Source organism: Dryobates pubescens, chromosome 3 (assembly GCF_014839835.1).
Source record: "Dryobates pubescens isolate bDryPub1 chromosome 3, bDryPub1.pri, whole genome shotgun sequence".
Taxonomy (NCBI): domain Eukaryota; kingdom Metazoa; phylum Chordata; class Aves; order Piciformes; family Picidae; genus Dryobates; species Dryobates pubescens.
Genome location: NC_071614.1, coordinates 22163055 through 22183184, shown reverse-complemented (window position 1 = coordinate 22183184; position 20130 = coordinate 22163055). Strand labels below are relative to the sequence as shown.

The window sequence follows — 20130 nt, the reverse complement described above, 5'->3', positions numbered from 1 at the left end:
AAGCCATTACACCCCTCCTCCTGTCACTACACAGCTTTGTAAAAAGGCCCTCTCCAGATATCCTGTAGACCCCCTTCAAACACTGGAAGGCTGTTACAATGTCTCCCTGGCACCATCTCTTCTCCAGGCTGAACAACCCCAACTCTCTCAGCCTGTCTTCATGGAAAAGGTGCTCCAGCCCTCTGGATTATCTTAGTGGCCCTCCTCTGGACCCACTCTAACAAGTCCATGTCCTTCTTGTGTGGTGCTCCAGAGCTGAACACAGTATTCCAGGTTGGGTCTCACAAGACTGGAGTAGTAGGGGAGGTCTGTTGGGGTTTTTTTACATTTTTAATGGTCATCCTGTGTATTTTCCCCTTGCACTTCAAACCTCTGCAGTGAAACTGAAATCTTGTTTAACTAGATTCATTTAAACTGTTTTGACAAACCCCAAAGAGTTTATTTCCAGCTTGCCAGTTGCACACGAGAAGCACGAATTACCGAATGTGGGCATTTGCCAGCATCCAGCAGGAAACCCGAGAGTACAAACACGCTCCTTGGTTTTAAAAGACCTCCTTAAAAAGCCTTCAGAAGTCATTTAATACTGTTTTCAAGATGTCCACGGTATCTCTGTAATCATACATTATGTGGCAAGAGCAGGGATCCAGGAATCCAGCTCTCCTCGCACGTAGCACCACGCACGCACACCTAGAAGCAAGTCAGCCACTGCAGGGACAAGCTGGGCTGTTCTGACTTTAGGAGCTACAGCTGAAGGGGTTTTTTGGAGGCCAGCAGCAGCAACATGCCCCTGCATTTTCAGCAAGATATGTACACATCACCTGATCAAACCATTTACAATATAAAGTTATAAAGAAACTGTTCTCACTGCCCAAGAAATCCAGCTCTGTTTATTCGCCACTATTTTGCTGCTCTGGTTTTTAAAGCAGGCTCTTCACCAGGTCACAACAAAGTTGCGAGCAGCAGTTGCCAGTTTGTTCCAAAAAGACTTCTAAGAGGCTTTCCCAAACATCAAGTTCAATGAGAAACTAGAAGCCTCATTTCCTACAGACACAACAGCTGAAACCCCTAAAAAATCCCCAAACCAGACTCTCTCTTCCTTCCTTCCTCCTGGGTGGCACTTCTCCCCAGCAGGACTTGGCCATCAACCTCTCTGCACCCCAAAAGGAAAACCCCAGTGCTGTCCCCACCCCACATACTGCACTCTCCACTAACTAGGACATTAAAAAAAGAGAAAAGCTTATTCTCTTTCTGAACACCCCAGCCCTGCTCACCCAGCCTGACCAACCCATGCAACTGCACCACCTCCCTAACACCAAACGTCAAAAGCTTTGCCCCCCCATCCTCCATGCTCACCTCAGCATCCAGAAGCAGGACTGGACACACATCATTTTACACCATCTCCATCCTCCTTCCTCTAAAATCACAGTATCCCTGCATGGTGTGGGTTGGAAGGCACTTAGGGAGATCATCTAGTCCAACCCATTCGACAACATAGGATCACCCACAGCAGATTGCCCAGGCTCATGCCCAAGCAGGTTTTAAATTTCTCCAGAGAAGGAGAATGCTGTAAAGAATGGAGGCCATCAGATGCCTGTCAGCAGAGCAACTTGCCAGTGACACAGAAAGCCTGCTAGAGCCAGGTTTGCTGGCAAACACAAGGGAAGTTGCACCCAATTTAACAAATCCACGTACACAACCAGAGCAGCTGAGCGCACCAGATACCCGAGAACTACCTTTGAAGCACCTTTTACCCATCACTAACACCCTGCAAACCAAAAGCTGGGATTCTGATTTAGTCACCTGACAATATGAGCCCCAAAATGAGAATAATATTTCTTTGTCTTGCAAGGAGGGCACTACATTAAAAAGAAAACGAACTAAAACGTCGCCAATATACGTGTGTGATGCTCTGTCGGTATCAAAAGCCAACGTCATAAAGCAGCTTAGCCTCTCAAAACAGTAGAAGAAAATTAAATAGGTTGCAACAACAACAACAAATTAAAAAAAAAAAATATGAAAATCAAGCACTAAAAATTATGGAGCAACAGATTTACGATCATCTGCGCAGCCTTAATCCGTTCCACTTTGTTAGCCCAGCCTGTAGAGCGACTAAGTCAGAGCATCTATGGGAAAACATCATGTGGCTACAGAATTCTAATTGCACTTGCATCCGCTTTGCCTGACTTCTGAGCCTGCAGCCTGACAAACCAAACAGCTTTTTGATTGAATGGAACTTCCCAGCTTTGGGTTCTAGGCTGTATTTTCAGATTGTACTTTTTTTTTCCCCACCCACCTCCCCTCTATATCATAGAATCACAGAACTGTCTGGGTTGGAAGTGACCTCCAAAGGTGATCTAATCCAGCCCCCTCTGTAGTCAGCAGGGACATCCTCAACTAGATCTGGCTGCCTAGAGCCCCGTCAAGCCTCACTTTTGAGTGTCTCCAGGGATGGGGCCCCAACCACCTCCCTGGGCAACCAGTTCCAGCGTTCCACCACCCTCATAGGAGAGAACTTGTTCCTAACATCCAATCTAAATCTGCCTTTCTCTAGTTTGAAGCCATTGCTACTCGTCCTGTCACTTCAGGCCTTTGTAAACAGTCTCTCTCCATGCTTCCTGTAGGTCCCCTTCAGGTACCGGAAGGCTGCTATTAGGTCTCCCCGGAGCCGCCTCTTCTCTAGGTTGAACAACGCCAGCTCCCCCAGCCTGTTGGTGTAGCAGAGGTGCTCCAAGCCCCTGAGCATTTTTGTGGACCTCCTCTGGACCCTCTCTATCAGGTCCATGTCCTTCCTATATTGAGGGCTCCAGACCCAGACACAGTACTCCGGGTGAGGTCTCACCAGAGCAAAGTGGCAGGGTCACCTCTCTGGATCTGCTGGCAACACAATCTTTTGATGCAGCCCAGGACGTGATTGGCCTTCTGGGCTGCAAGCACACACTGCCTGCTCATGTACAGCTTCTCGTCCAGCAGCACTCCCAAGTCCTCTTCCATAGGGCTGCTTTCTAACCATATGCTGTATCAAAACTGATTTAATCCACTACAGTGTTGGAAAACTGTACTAACTATCACAGTACGTCACAGATTTCATTGATGGAATTTAGGTAGTGTATTTGTTTCCATTATCAGTGCATTCTAAACATAAACTAGATTAAAGTATATTTACCAGAAGTATTCTCCATACAGTGAGCTTTGTATATACAATCTCATTTCCGTTTCCCACAACAACAAAAGCATAAAATCGGGCCAAATGCTCTTTTCAGTGGTATTTTTAAATTCATTAAAGCTTTTCTTCATTTATTTTGGGCCTTCAAAGGGATTATCACCCTTACATCTTCAAAAACATCAAGCTTCAGGCCAACTCCGTCAAGTCCGGGTAAACTGTTTTAAAGGTTAAGGACATAACTATTAATCTTGCTGTCAGGGGTGCTGGGATCAGACCACGTCCACTATGCCTCTGGTGGATATTCCACACTGGAAACAATCTGATTACACTAAAACATGGAGCAGGGCATGCAATTCACAGAACCACAGAATTAACCAGGTTGGAAAAGACCTTTGAGATCATCAAGTCCAACCTATCACCCAACACCATCTCATCAACTAAGCCATGGCACTAAGTGCCTCATCCAATCTCTTTTTAAACACTTCCAGGGACAGTGACTCCACCACCTCCCTGGGCAGTCCATTCCAATGGCAAATCACTCTTTCTGTGAAGAATTTCTTCTTAACATCCAGCCTAAACTTCCCCTGGCACAGCTTGAGACTGTGTCCTCTCGTTCTGACACCAAAGGAAAATTCACATAGAAGACTTTTAAGACTGTATTTGAAAACAGCCTCTTTTGACAAATATTAGCTGGGACAATAGGATACAGCTGAAAGAGTAGCAAGAAAGCTTGCAAACACTATAAACACAAAGCATAGCCTAAAATCCTGGATTTTCATAAACTTCATTTGAAAGCAAGCAAGAGGCAGAGCTGGTTTCAGTCTACCCTGTGAGTCAAAGGGGCCCTTTTGTTACAAGGTGTTTTACCTGACCCTTCACCAGCAGCTCTCACTTATTCCATAAACCAAGATTCTCAAAATGGCATTTGGAGACACCAACAGGGGTGGCTTACACATCAGTTCCAAGAAATTCTAACTCCTCATACAATGGAATCACAGAATTCCAGCACATCATGGTGGGGGTTGGAAGGCACCTCTGGAGATCATCTAGCCCAGCCTCCCTGCTCAAGCAGGGTCACCCAGAGCAGGTTGCCCAGGACTGCAATGTCCAAGTGGGTTTGGAATCTCTCCAGAAGAAACTCCACAGCCTCTCTGGACAGCTTGGTCCGGGGCTCTGTTACCCTCACAGGAAAGCAACTTTTCCTCATGGTTAGTTGGAACTACCATGTCTTCTAGTCTGTGCCCGTTGCCCCTCATCCTGTCACTGGGCACCTCTGAAAAGTTTGGCCCCATCTCCTCAACCCCTGGCCCTTAGATATTGAGAAGATATTGAGATGATCCCCTTCTTCAGGCTAAATAGGTCCAAGTTTCTCAGCCATTCCTTGTCACAGAAACGCTCTGGTTCTCCCAGTATCTTCCTAGCCTCTGTTGGACTCTCTCCAGTAGTTCTTTGGCTCTCTTTAACTGGGGGGTCCAGAACTGGACACAGTACTCCATGTGTGGTCTCACTAGGGCAGAGTATAGGGGGAGAAGAACCTCCCTCAACATGCTGGCCACACTCTTCTTAAGGCACCCCAGACTACTGGTCTTGGTGGTCCACATGGGCACATTGCTAACTCACAGGGAGTTTGTCCACCATGACTCCCAGGCCCTTCTCCACAGAGCTGCTTTCCACCACCTCAACCCCTAACATGCACTGCTGTAACAGCAAATTAGGCTTCACTCTAATTTCTGTGCACAGTAGGACTTCCTGCTCAATGTTGCAGTAAGTTGAGGTAGAAGCACACCGTAAACGCTGAAGTTTCATATCCTTCACAACACTGTGCATGCAATGTTTCATTATTAAACTTGAACTTACAAGTCACACAAGGAGGCAGCTCAATCTAACACCTTCTACTATAAATGTGTCCAGTGAGCATTCCTTGAACCCTAACACAGCATCTTCCATCATCAAACCACCCTGGTCTGACATTCACCTTTCAGCTGACAGCCATTCCAACTGGAGCACAGAACAAAGTCTGGTGAACTCATCCTGCCAAGCTTCCCTGTTAAAAACGAGCTTGGAAATCTCTGCTCGTAAAGAAGGAGGTAAGACAACCCCCAGCTCTGTACAGAATCAGTGGGAAGACCCAGAACTGATCTTGTCAGCAACTGCCTTTAAGAAAGGCATGAAAGACGGAGGGATCAAGCTTACACACCCAGTACAACAGGTTTAACTGTAGCTAGTTGTTCATTTTCACACACAGTTTTTTCCAGTATGGTTTAAAATAACTGGTCACAAGCACGTGTCAAAATCTTTTTTTCAGGTTAGTCAGACTTTTGTTTAAAAAGAAAACCCAACTTCAAAGGCAGAGTCTGACAAGCACTTCCACTGAAACCTTCATCTCACTACTTAATCAAGATCTCTGAAGTATGTCCACATAAAACTGGATGCAAAGTCTCAGATTAAGAGCAAAATACAGGCTCTGGGAGAGAATCATAGAATCAATAAGGTTGGAAAAGACCTCAAAGATCATCAAGTCCAAGCTGTCACCCAACACCTCATGACTACTAGACCATGGCACCAAGCGCCACATCCAATCCCCTCTTGAACACCTCCAAGGACAGCGACTCTACCACCTCCCTGGGCAGCACATTCAAATGGCTAACAACTCTCTCTGTGAAGAACTAACTCCTCACCTTGAGCCTAAACTTCCCCTGGCACAGCTTGAGACTGTGTCCTCTTGTTCTGGTGCTGGTTTTCTGGGATAAGAGACCAATCCCCTTCTGGCTACAACCACCCTTCAGGTAGTTGTAGAGAGAGAAAAAGAGAGGGAAGCTAGGTAGGGATGGTATTCCTAAGAAATCATCACACAGAACCCCAGCAGAGTAGGGTTTGGAAGGGATCTCTGGAGATCATCTAGTGCTACACCTCTGATAAAGAAGGATCATCCAAAGCAGGCTGAACAGGATCATGGCCAGGGGGGTTTGGAATCTCTCCAGTGAAGGAGACTCCACAATGTCTCTGGGCAGCCTGGTCTTGGCTTCAGGCACCCCCCACAGGAAAGAAGTTTTTTCTTGTGTTTAGGTGGAACTTCCTACGCTGCAGCCTGTGCCCACCGCCCCATGTCCTAGGTGAAGTTCAGAAGCCCAAGCTGCACGATTTCGTGTACAATTAAAACACGGGGTCTGACTGAGCAGTCTGAAATGCTCAGGGCTTTTCTCTCCTGTTCCTTCAATATGTGAGTTACACCAAAAAAAGGAAAAACAAAATAGAAAAAGTTATTTCATTTTCATTGGTAAACTCTCAGTGAAGTTTCACTGAAAGACTACAAAACCAACTTTTCTAGCTATTATTGAAACTGCAAACGCTACTCTAAAACCTTCTGGATGTGGGCTGGAATCTCTCTCCCCTCCCCAAACCCTTATTTTCAAAGGCAGTATGTGCTGCACACAGCAGAAATCCTAAACATTAGGGGTACAACTTTAACACATCTCACCATTTTGCTATGAGTGATACTATTTAGTATTATGCAGTCCCAGGGTAGTGTTGTGATCTAAATTTATCCCCCCCCCCTCCATTCACTACCAGGGTCTGGATTCCACATATGCAGGAAAGCTACTGATTTGTTTGGATTTTGAATAGTTCCTCATTCATCATTTCATCACAGGACTACAAGAAACAAGCCTACTTCTTGTCTTGCCAAGCATACTGCCTCAGTTTTAAAGTCTTCAGACTCTGGAACCCCCCAAAAAAATGAGATCTTTGAGATTTCAGATGTCACATTTGAGGAAAAAAAAAAAAAAAAGGGGTGGGGGGGAAGGGGAGGGGGGAGGTGGAAATCAAGCCAAAGAAATATTTTTGATCTTGTTTTAGCATGCTTCATAGTGTATAATTAAAAATAAACTCAAAATAAACATAAATAGCTCAAAATAGACATTTTAATAATTTGTGTTCCAAAATAGCTAGTTGCAGGATCAGCCTTGACCAGGACATTTCTGACACTTGTTTCAAACATGAAGTAAAGCTTAAAGATCTGCTTTGGCAGGGAGGTTGGACTGGATGATCTCTAGAGGTCCCTTCCAACCCCCAAACACTCTGTGGTTCTGCGATCTTTTCCCTCTGCAGAAAAACACAAACACAGCAAAAAGCCCCTCCACCCATCAGCTTAAAGAAGACCCTTAGAGCAAAATATGGATAGCATAGAGTCCACTAACCAAGGCAAGGCAGCAAAGTGTCAATTTCTATCTTCACTGCAGTTTTTGTCTCCTAGATCGCCTTCCTGTAACTCACCGGCTTGCATCAGCTGCACTGAATCAAAGCAAATCTCTGGGTGGACACACATTGAACATGACTGCCAGGATAGCTTGTCCCAGCTTTACAAACATAATAAACCAGTAAGCAGGTTTAAACAGATTGAAGAATATCTATGCACAGATTTAACAAATCTACCTAGTTTAAGCCACACAGCCTTGTTCCTTGGACCTGAGCACTTGGGTGAGGATTCTCACCGCAAGCCGCACGCACAAAACCCCATCCTCGTTTATTTCCCCGCTCACCCAACAGTATCAGAAGGAAACATCCTGCTGCTCCTTGTGCTGAGATGTGCTGGAACTGCTTCCCAGTCAATTGGGTCAACAGCATGAGGACCTACCTATCTTTTCAGGGGAAACAGTAGGAAGAGTATTGCAGGATTATCAGTGCAGAAGCTATTTAGCTGGAGTTCTCCCTGTGGAGCGTACTGGCACTAGCCCAAAGCCTAGTTTCTAACCTACATTCCTAGCCAGGTAAATTAGTTCAGGCTTCAAGAACCTCCAAACCAGTTCAGCAGTTTATTTTTTGGTTTGTTTTTTTCCCTTTGTAAATGACAGGAGCCCAAGTAAAGAGCGTGGTGCTGACACATCCTTGAGACCCAGACCAGGCCTCCAAGTGCTTTTGAATTTGTCCCACAGCAAAGCCGCAGCGTTTCAAATGGTCAGCTTTACATGGCGCTGCTGCCAACGTGGTAAAAACCTGTTCTGCATCACCCTGACTCACATGTACAAGGCTCGGTATGCAAAGAGTTGAAGCCCTTTACAAGCAAGCCATAATTTTTCATATTGCAGCTACAGGCAAACATCCTACTCCAGATCCTGCTGCGTCAAGGGAAGAGGTTAAAGCTCCGGGCTTCTCCTGCGAGTCCTCCCTGGCCCACCACAGCTCCAACAAACTGGAGCGGGCAGGCAGAGGGCTCAGGCAGGCATTGGCAGCATGACAGCAGGCAGCCACCTCTGCACAGACCAGAGAGCACTGGGTCACTGCAACGTTTCTAAGAATCCCCCAAAACCCCTCAATAGGCCGGCTGCCAATATGCTGTGACTACTGACTCTCCTGCTGCTTGCCACCACGCAGCTGCTTCCCTGCCACAACTCTGTTCCTTTACCTCTTTAAGTTTAGGCTGGAAGTTTGTGGGAGTTCACTTCCACATTTTCTTCACATTAGGAAGAAATCTTTCCCCATCAGAGCGGTGAGGCACTAGAAGAGGTTGCCCTGAGAAGTTGTGAAGGCTGCAACCCTGGAATTGTTCAAAACTGGGTTGGATGGGGCCTTGAGCAACCTGGAGGTGTCCCTGCCTATGACAGAGGGCTTGGAACCAGGTGGTCTTTAAGGTCTCTTCCAATCGAAACTATTCTATGATTCTACTCCATTTTTGTATCACCCCTACCCCACTGCAAACCCAGTCCATGTGTGGGGCTCCTGGAGACAGCAGCAACACAAATAACATGAAATCACCAGTAAAAACTGCTTATTTGTCGCTGCCAGCAATTAAAGCTCATCTGCAGAAGCAGCGGCCGCATCCTACACAGGGTGTTGCACACCACGCTGGCCTTTCAGGAATACCTGGTTAAAATATTTACCTGTTAGTCCAAGCCCTTCCTGCTTAAAACCCTGTCTTTAAAGGGAGAATCTAACTTTAAAAAACATTTATTTTTTTTATCCCTCCTCTTTGATCAAGGAGATAAGAACCACACTTCAAAGAAACAGAGTCAACTGAGCAAAACAAGAATAACTCGTCACATAAATAGTTTCCTTATACAGAATATACTGGTTTTCAACTGGCAAACTATTTATGCAGGAGACAGGGTATTTTTAGCAGTAGCACTCACACCTTCATTTCTGACAACCCCTGTAAAGTCTCATGCAAACTATCCCCCTCACATTAGCCAGCAACAAGCTGATCTCCAGCAGATTTGCTCCTTGAAAATGTGCTTATGTCGTAGAAAGGTTTGGATTGGAAAGGATCTTAAAAGATTCCAACCACCCTGCCACGGGCAGGGCCACCTCCTCCTACTACACTACATTGCTCAAGGCCCCATCCAACCTGGCTTTGAACACTTCCAGAGTTGCAGTCTCCATAATTTCTCTGGGCAACCTCTCCACGGCTTCACGACTCTCATGGGGAAGAATTTCTCCCTAATGTCTCATCTAAATCTAGCTGCTTCCAGTTTGAAGCCACTACCCTTTGTCCCTGTCACTACATGTCTTTGTAAAAAGTCCCTCTCCAGCTATCCTATAGGCCCCCTTCGAATACAGGAAGGCTGCTCTAAGGTCTCCCAGGAGCCTTCTCTTCTCCAGGATGAACAACTCTGACTCTCTCAGCCTGTCTTTACAGGAGAGGTGCTCCAGCCCTCTGATCATCTTTGTAGCTCTAACAGTTCTATGTCCTTCTTTTGCTCAGAGCTCCAGAGCTGGACACAGTACTCCAGGTGGGGTCTCACAAGAGCAGAGTAGAGGAGGAGAATCTCCTCCCTGAACCTTTTGATGCAGCCCAGGATACAATTAAGGATATAATTAAGCAAGCCTAACAATCCTAAAGCCTTCAAATATTTCTAACAGCCCACCCAACAGCCATGGCAAGAGACCCAAGACAAAGTCAACGGAGGGCACATGTTCCCAAGCTGACAGTGACACTGCCCCAGTAAATCTCCAGTGGAAGCGTATGACTAATTGTATGGATTAGTCATGCAGTTGTGAGCCTGTGTCGGGAGCGTTATCAGTGGGAAAGGCTCGGGGAAAACATGCACACTCAAAACCAAACTCAGCCCGTGTTGAAGAAGGAGGAAAGGGTCTACCTTGTGAGGAGCCCAAACCCTAGTGCCTCACAGGAAGCCAATTCATTTTGGAAGCGAGGATTTGGGCTGCCATATTGTCTGGCAACACGTTCCAAACAACAGATACCCATCTTGAGCAAATAAGTTGAGATTTAACATTTCATCATGCCCATCGGCTTGGAGCCAGGTGCAGCCCTGCCAAAGTTACTACTGTTTATTATCTACCATCAAGAGCTGTTTGTCCCCTGAAGTGGCAACTTGAACTTTAATCATTTTCACAAAACAGCTCTGCAAAGCTGTGGATGTGAGACTACTCACCAAGCTTCCCTGGCTTCACATTGTTTTACCATGTTTCTCTGCCAGAGGCCCTATCTATACAGCCACAGAGGCACCACTTACTATGGATACTTCCACACAAGTATACACTTGTTACTTTCTCTTGTCCAAGAAAGCTGATGGCCACTGAGGAGTTCAGAAAAGACATCCACACCTTTGCTAAAATGTTTCATAGTCAGATAGCAACCTCTCACAACCTCATGTTCCTCTGCAACAGGACCACCCGTTTCCAGAAGAGCAAACAAGTTTATCATCACATAAATTAACGATCTTACTACTAGAACTCCCCAGGTATACTACTCCCTTTGTAGATACATGCACACAAGCAAATTTTACACACATATGTGTATCTTCCTAGCCCACACAAACAGAGTGGTTATTTTTTTCAGCAACACCAAGACCATGAGACAGAGAGAAAAGCACCACCCACATGAGTCCAAACCTCCTAGTTTTAATATACTTTGCTGTGTCACTCTTTTTTCCCCCCTTTTTTTTCCCTATTTTTCTTTCTGTTTGTCTTTTGGTTGGTTTTTTATTTGATTTTTTTGGTGTTTGGGTTTGTTTTGTTTTGTTTTTGGGGCGGGGGGGGGTTGGTTTTGGTTTGTGTTTGTTTGGGGTTTTTTGGCTATGCTGTATTTGGGGAGTGAAAACTGGTATCTACCGTAGGCTGACGAAGCAAAAGCAAGTAACAACCCCAAATGGTGCTCCACACCTTCCCACCTTTGCAACATGCTCTTTAAGTTGGGGGGAGGGGGGAAGGAAGGGGAGAAAGAAAGAAAAAAGAAAGGGAAATTGCTACCCAACATGCATGATCCAGTTCTCAGCCACCAAAAGGTCAAAATGCACCTAGGAAACTGGAGGGCTTGAGAGTATCTAGCAACCTACATCGGAAGGAAACAGCTTTTCCGCAACAGATTTTTCTACCACTAAATGTCATCTTTCAGCAGCCACAGCCCCCCCGCTGCACAAACCAGGGCTACCACTTGCATATGCACCGTCAGGTATTCAGGACTATTTGCAATCTGCTGCTGGTCCGTGTCTCTAAGAGAGAAAAGAAGCAAATTTGGGGAAAGCACTGTGCCAGGAACAAGAAGGTGGACACCAGCTTCGCTGCCAGCCCCCTCAAAGACCCCCTCCAAACCTGGGAGCCCCCAGACACCCCCCTGAGGTGCCTCCTTCCCCACACACCTTGCCTTGACAACCCAACTCCGGTGGCCCTAAACCCCAGTTGGTACCTCATGGCCACCTCCAGCTGTCCCTGACCTGCCAACTGCTTGCCTTAGCGCTGAACTTACTTGCCCCTGCTGACAGCCAGAATCTCCCCGCTGGGTTTGGGAGGCATGTTTGGGAGGAGGGCGGGGGGGGACATAGACACATATACATGGGTGGGGGAACACATGATGCCACACGCAGACAAAGAGCTGTCACCTAAAACGCCACTAAAACGGAGCGTCTTCCCTGCCCGAGGTAGGGGGGTGGTCCGCGGATGTCCCCTCAGCCATCTTCCAGCCGGGAAGGGGCTGGAGGGGAGCACGGACGGGGACTGGCTTGTGAGGAGGAAAACTGTTTTTTCACTTTTAAAATCAACTTTAAATTAATAATAATGAGGGGGGAGTATTTAGGAAGAGGAGAAGTAGGATTTAACCGCCCGAGGCGGGAGGGGCTCCGCCGCGCTGGGTCCCCCCGGGGCGGCCCTCCTCAGCCCCCCGCGGGGGAAGGAAGGAGGGAGGGCAGGCGAGGGGAGGCCGCGGCGCCCCTCCGCGCTCCGCCCGCCGCCATGGCAGCCCGGGGCTGGGGGCCGGGCCGTCCTCCGTCCCCGTCCGTCCCCCCCTCTCACACCGCCGCCGTGACAGCTGCGCCTCCCCGCAGGCCGGGGTCTGCGGCGGGCGGCGGGAGCAGACACACCCCCGCCCCGCGCGGCGGGGCACCACGGCCGGCCTTCCCCCCACGTCGCCTGCCCGCCCTCCCTCTCTCCCTCCCTCCCGCCGCCAGCTGCGGCGCGGCCGGGCGCCACTCACCTGCCGCTGCTGCCTGGGTGACAGCCGCCTCCCCCAGCCGGGGCTGAGGCCGCGGAGCTCAACGGGCAACGCGACAGCGACTCCCCCGGCCAGGCGGCGGGGGCGGCCCCGGGGTGGGGGGCTGCTGCCGGCTTGCAGCAGCCCCCTCCTCGATCCCGGCTGACCGGAGCGGTGGTGGCTGGTGCTGCTTGGGGCCCCGGTTCCCGTTGCGGGGCTCCCGGGCAGCCGGGGCCCCTTGCCTAGGCGGCGCGGCGCGGCTGCGGGGCTCCGGCTCGCTCGCCGCTCTCCCTCCCGGCGGGACGGGGCGGAGCTGGGCACGGAGGACGAGGGGGGCGGTGTCGGAGGAGGCCACCGCGGCCCGGCCCGGATCCCTCCTCCTCCTCCCTCAGTTGCTGCCGGCCGCCATCTTCCTCCCCCCCCCACCACGGCCTCTCGCTGCGCCGCGGCCCGGCCCGGCCCGGGTGGAGGCGTTGGCGAGGCCGCGGCCCCTTCGTCGCCGCCGCCGCCGCCACCACCCCCGGGAAGGGGCAGGGGGGGGCGGGCGCCATCTTGGTGGCACAGAGCGGGAGGCCGGGGCCTGCCCGCCGCGGCCTGGGAAGGCTCCGGAACCCACGAGCCCGGGGAGGGGGCTCTGCCTCGCCTGCCCGGGACCCCTTTGGCGCCATCAGCCATGTCCGACTCGGCCTTGTCCTCCCCACCCCGCACAACTCCCTAGCTTGAAGCACGGTGCAGCCTTTCCCGGCTGCCTCACTCAGGCTGGGCTCATGAAGCCTGACCTGTCCCCCCAGATACAGAGAACTGCCCTAGGTACATACCCCAACGTGAAGAGGTCCGCACTGGGATGTTCTCGTCCTGCTGACCTCGCAGAAGCTGCTGTCACCGAGGCATTCTCTGCTGGAAGTTACCTGTCTGGTTTTGCTTCCCAGTCACCTTCCGCAGCAAGACTTCAAGACTTAAGGGCCTTCATCTTGCTTTAGCATTGTTCTCCATCTAGTCATTAAAAGGGCTGAAATGTGCCTTGGATCAGCCGGGAACACCAAGACGAAGCTCAGGAAGGAGTATGGCGTGATAGATGGTCCCAGGCAGACCTCGACCCACCGTTCGGTCTCCTCACTGTCATTTTTGGCTATTTGACACAAAGCTGTTGCACACAAAACAATCACGACTGCTCTGTCAACTATTTTATCACATTCAGGCTGTATCTGGTTACATTATTCATCCTCTCTGTGGAACTCGAAAATCCCCAAACACCTCATGTGTCATGAGGCAAAGCACCTCAGTGGGTTGAATAGTTAAAATAAACCAGAGATTCAGGTGGCTGGTTTTCCTCCCTGGGAGCTTTTTATTCCTCAGGGGGCTTGAGAGTGCCTGTGCTATAGGAAAACAAATTTGCCTTAAAAGGGGCCAAACAACCAACATCACAAAACTACTCAGGTCGCCCACGTGGTGTTCTGATATGGATTTTTGTCTTCCTCATAAGCTTACATCTTTCTTGGGAGTCCATACAGTTACCTCTGAGGTTCTCTGCTTCCAAGAAAAAGCCCATGCATCTGTATTTCCTAACTGCCTTCTTATCTCTGGAGCACCCAGGAAGGGAATGAGCAGAATAAGCTTGAGTTAAGCCTGATAAAGGGTTAGGGGATATTGACTGCTGGATTTTTAGTTGTCATTTTGGGATCAATAAGACTTTTCCTGGGCTAATTTGTATTCACTGCAACCTGGTTAGTTGTAAGTGCATTTGTATATAAAGTCAAGCATGTTTTGTCTGTCTTCAACCAAGTAAGTGGTAAACTTTAGTAAAATATATTTTAGAAGAATTTCAGGCCTGTGCAAGTGAATGAAAGCATTGAAATAAGAGGGGAAGCAGCAGAGAAACAAAATAGATGAGAGGAGCAACCTGAGATTGTGCACTCATGACAAATCCTCTGCTGCAAAACTCACTTCATCCACGAGGCAATGAAGGAATGCTTCTGATTCTCCTTTAATTGCATTCTTTTTAGGGGCTGAGGCAACATTAACAGCCTCTGCATGCTGCTGCATGACCCTTCGTTGCAACACATCTAGGTGGAAGTGCTAATAGATTCCTTCTGGTCCTGTTCACTTCATGACAGCAGTGAGGGAAGGGAGCTGTGGAAAAGTCCCTGAGTCTTCCTGAGCTGCCAGCTCTCCACTGCCTCTGCAGGCTATGCCCACTTTGGTTTTATTCAGGCAGAAAACGCTCAGCCTTCACGACTAGCACAGAGCTTGATGTCAGAATATTTCTCCTCCATGAATTCCTCATGAGAAAGTAATATATGAGCTAATCTCAGTTGGTGGGGGAACATGGTAAGTTTTCAGTGATATTGGCACCAAGAAGTATAAAACCATTTTTATTACTTTAATCTGCAAGTTAATTTTTAAATGGAATGCAGGTCTAAACAATGCTGGTGTAAGTACATTACAGAGCTGTCAGGCTTTGACAATTTAAATGAATGAGACTTCAAAACGTATTATGAACAAGATTAAATGTCTCATTGAAATATACACAAATAAAATCCATCAGCAAAATGAAATTATTTCAGCAGTCCCTAGAATTAAAATGCACAACAAAGGTCTCCCCCACCAGGTAAGTGAGACTTTAAAGCAAGACTTTATCTGAGAGCTGCTTTAATTTCCAAATAATCTATTGTGAGATCTTTCTAGCCTGAGCACTTGGTAAAACATGATGATGTTGTTATCTTCATTTTACATACACAAAGCAGTGTTTAAGAGGTTTAAGTAGAGGTCAAGCAACAAGTGAGTGGTGGAATCACCAATCAAAACAGCCTCGAGGTCTCCTGGTTGTCCTATTCCCTGCCATAAACCTTTTGTGTAATGCTGTCACTTGCCGCTCATTTTTCTGTACAACTTACTTGTGCTAAAGGCCATTTTCAGATGTTATTTCAGTTCATGAAGGAGGTTGTTTTTAGAAGTTCTTGTAAGCCAGAAGTAGTCACAGTGCAGTTGTTTAATCTAAGGCAGCAAACTTTATGGTATGGAGCTCTTTAAAGCTTCTTGGCATAACTCAGCACTGTAATAAGTAATAAATAATTTCTTTGATGATTGTATTGCCTCCACTGAGTGTATGCATGGTTCTTTAGAGCTCCACCTAACTCCTCAGTATGGTTTTGACTCTCTTTCATGCCAAGCCTTTGAAGAGGGCTGAGATCCTTCATGACTAGTGACTTACTATCCCCTAAAAATGTGATAGAAATGGTAAGTTTAAATGGGGGGCTGAACAGGAACACCAGGTGTGGCAGCACTGGAAGGAACAAATGACAGGAGAAGAGTGCAAGAATGACATTTAATGGCATCTGGACTAACAGGTTGCCAGGATTGCAGCATGTGTATGCCTGCATGGAGCCTGCCTACCTGTGGAGGAGGAAGGTCTCTCCAGAGGATGAAGCACCACCATAAGCTCCTGTGACAGCTAAAAGCCATCATGTGGATGAAGTGAGACTTGCAGATGAACATCCCATATCCTCCAGATCATCCTGAGATGAGAGCAAGCCTGAGACCTGAGGTGTTACCTGGACCACTGCATGGTGCTTCTGAGCATGCTTGACAACACAATTGAAATCAGCTCTGGTTTAGTGGTTTTTCCACCACCTGAGGTCCCAGACACGCAGCCTTGTACCTGCCTGTGTGACATTTCCTGTGTGACAGCCTTTTTGCTTGTGTTCAAGACCACCAAAATACACGAAGGTTTGGGTTTTTACACCGCAGAGGATGCAAAGTAAAAGCTCAGCTCCAAGAGCAGGATGCTTTTAACACACCAATTTAACACCTTTTCTGAACCTCTTACTTTCACAACTTTGCAAACACACTTCAGTTGAAATCTGGTTAAGGTTAATGAGATGTTTTGTGTTGGGACACCTCCTTAGCCCGTGATGGTTTGTACTAGCACCTCGGCCTAGCTGCAGACCACGGGAATCAAAGGAGAGCAGAGGAAACCCTTCCCCCGGGATGGTTGTTGCAGGCAGCGCCTGCTCCCAGCACCACTCGGGGAAGCCTTAATGAAAAGCAGCTCATCAGCAGTTACGTAACCTAATGATAATCCAGCTCAGGCTGGGCCATACTTAAAGCCACAGCGTCTCTCTGCTGTGACCTATTTTATACTTGATGCAAGGGCAAAAGTGTGTGGTTTGTAACTTAGCTAGGTCTTTTACCACAGAGTTATTGCCTGGCAGGAGAAAAAGCCTTGCACACGTTTCTTCTGCTTGCCTGACTGCAAAGCAACTGCTTCTGTTATGACAGTGGCTTTTTATGGTATCAGCTCTAAGCACAGGCACAGCAGAGAGCAAATTGTAAACAATTAAAAGGAAAACCCTTAATGTCCTGCAGGAAACTCAGCACACTTTAATTTCAGCTTCAGAAGCTGGAGAGGGTACAGGGTTATGTTGCAAAGCACTTCTAAGGCCATGCTGAACCACACAGAAAGCTTTTTTGCTGGGTTTTTATTACACCTCAGAGAACAAAAACGCATGCTTCCACATTCCAGGGTCATACTTATATTTGACTTCAGAAATTCATTAGGATGGCACTTGGCGTAACTCAAACCTGAGCAACTGGCCAGGCCCCTCTCATCGATCTTTTTTTACCTCTCAATCTGCAGAAGTATCAACAGGAGATTAAACGCAGAGATGTTGATTCGGATCTCAGCATTTAATCTAACCACAGATGGTGTCAAAAGAGGGGCAGCCACACAAAATAGCAACAGATTTTTTTGCTCTAAACAATCAGTGTTTTGTTTAATAAAGACAGAGGAGATGCGGTCAGCTTTGAAAGACAGAGAGAATCTCCATTTCCTACAGTTCATCTCCTTCCTAGACAGCTTTGAAGCATTATTAAAGGTGCTGATATTATTTTTTTTTCATAATTAATAAAGTGTTTATGTATTTAGCTGAAGTTATTGGTGGTGTTGTTAATTCCTATCCTTCACAGGGTAAATATTTCCCTCCTTGTAATGCTGGACGTGTTAATGACGCAGCTTGTTGCAGAAAGGAGGTTGTATTATGGTGCTGAGAAATACTGCATGTTACACCTAGGTATACTCATTTTGTACCACAGAACCCTGTTGTTTTCAAATGGATGATGCACCTCTGCTATGAGGACAGGCTCAGGGAGCTGGGGTGGTTGAACCTGGAGAAGAGGAGGCTCCAGGGAAACCTAATAGCAGCCTTCCAGAACCTGAAGGGGGCCCACATGAAGGCTGGAGAGAGACTGTTTACAAAGGCCTGAAGTGAAAAGGGGCAATGGCTTCAAACTAAAGAGCAGATTTAGATTGGATGTTAGGAACAAGTTGTTTACTATGAGGGTAGTGGAACACTGGAACAGGTTGCCCAGGGAGGTGGTCGGGGCTCCTTCCCTGGAGATATGCAAGGTGAAGTTTGACAACCTGGGCAAGCTGATCTAGTTGAAGATGTCCCTGCTGATTGCAGGAAGGTTGGACTGGATGATCTTTGGAGGTCCCTTCTGGCCTGGAGCTTTCTATGATTCTATGCCAAAGCTTTATATTTATTGCCATGAGGAACACCAAGCTTTGTGAAAATATGCTCCCACGAGTGGTGATGGATTTCTCGTGCAGCTTGCGTGGATCTGCTTATGGGTTGAAAAAATTGGTGTACTTATTTCAAAGCACTTTTGAAAAGCTGGTTTTTAATAGCCAGCTTAAGAATAGGAATTAAATTACCTTTAAAAAGATTTACAAAGCTTCATGTTGGTAGAACTATTTCATGGCATTTGAAAGGAGTAATAACAAACAGAAAAAGTTGTGGTGGCCGTGTTTGTTGCCTTTTGAAACTTCTTCCTGTGGAGCCTGCAAAGAAACCACTGCTGCATTGTGCTCATGTTTCAGAAACAGAAAGTGGAACTAAATGTAGATTATTAAAATAGTGTGGCTGATTATAAAGTCTAAAGGGAAATCATGTAACCTCATTTCCTTATCTCATCTGAGCAAAAGGCAAAAAGAAAAGGGGTGGGGAAATACACTTTCTTGCTTTGAGTTGTCTCAAGTATTACTAATCATGGAAGTAAAATGTATCTTTGAATGCATTTATATATGCTTCAGAGCTCTTTAGACTCCTTAGATGCAAAGGAGTTGATTCTAGATGATTCAGGACTAGTTGGTTCTAGATGATTCAGGAGTTAGGGCTCTTTTCAGCCCTGTGAGGGTACCAGGTCAGATCATGGAAATATCCATGCCTGTGTTGCTTTTATATCTGTGATTCCACCCTGCCTGTAATGTACTGGGGTAATACAGAATCTAGGAGAAAGGAGTGTTTTCTCAGTCTTTCCTGATGTTTTTTGGTTGGTTGGGTTTTTTTAGTGGTAGCTTTTAGGTGGCCTGTTTAAAACCAGAACTGATGCTTTCAGTCTGTTGGTAAGTGGAATGATAACTCCCCTCAGAGTCGGTGTAACTTGTCGATTTTTGGCCAGCATGCTGGAGAGACCCAGTGCTGAAGAAAGAATAAAGCAGAGCAATTCTCTAACCCTATAAAGATGATCCCACTGAGAGCCCCCTCTATTCACTCATCTACACTTAAAACTGTCAGTTTTATTCAGATATCTCCTCAGTCAGTGAAATACTTTTTCTTAACCTACTTTTAATACCTTTGAAGTATCATCTGCTTCACTAGTTTGAAGAGCACTAAAGCCCTCGTGCAGCCAATAGGCACTTAAGTGCTTACTTTTAAACCCATGAGTAGCTCTGTGAGGCACACAAGACCTGCTGTTGTTAGACAGACCTGTCAGTCTGGCTACCTCACTGTTGTTACCAGCAGTGTGCAACAGCAGATTCCCGCTCCTACACCTCACCCCCACCTCCCACTTGTCAATGCATTAGTAAGAAAAGAAGAGAATTTATGCTACCACAGCAGCTTCCTGGCTAACTGGAGAGCAACACTCCAGGCTGGAAACTGCCCAGCAGAAATTGACCTCAGGGTGTTTGTTGATAGCTGGCTGAAGATGGGCCAGCGTGTGCCCAGGTGGCCAAGAAGCCAATAGCATTTTGCCTTGGATCAGCAATAGTGTGGCCAGCAGAGCTAGGATAGTGATTGTCCCCCTGTGCTGGGCACTGCTGAGACCACACCTTGAATCATCAGGGGTACCACCACCTTCCCTTCCATCACCAGTGCTGACACCACCAGGTTTCTCTTTTGTCTGTTCCTGCTGATAGGGGTTTTACACAAAATCTTTCCCATTGACTAACCATTAGGAGCAGTACAACACAAGTAGAAGGAAAAAAACACACCATCTTTTCCAAAACAACTTTGTTGGCCTTCATTATGAGGGTCCTGGGTATTGTAAAATGCTCCAGTCCCCTCATCATCTTCATGATTCTTCTTGGTCTCCCAGCAGCTCACCTGAATGCTTGCATCACATCTCAGCACCAGTTCACCTGGAGTCAGGAAGCTGAAGTCCTGCATCAAAAAGCTGTTATTAGTCTAGAAACAAAACCTGGAATTAATGTTGGGTTTCATCTTGGCTACCAGGCTTACATTACTGCTGTTTAGGATTCTGCAGC

At 47.2% G+C, this 20130-nt stretch overlaps 1 protein-coding gene across 4 annotated transcripts in view; it reads right to left on the bottom strand.

The window, feature by feature from the left end:
* Window positions 1–12896, bottom strand: part of NCOA1 (nuclear receptor coactivator 1) — a 206760-nt gene extending 193864 nt beyond the window's left edge. For all 4 annotated transcript variants that reach the window (XM_054179758.1, XM_054179760.1, XM_054179762.1 and 1 more), the window contains exon 1: window positions 12588–12896. The gene's annotated coding sequence lies outside the window, so the exon portion shown is untranslated. The remainder of the gene's footprint in view (window positions 1–12587) is intronic.
* Window positions 12897–20130: the final 7234 nt, after the last annotated feature.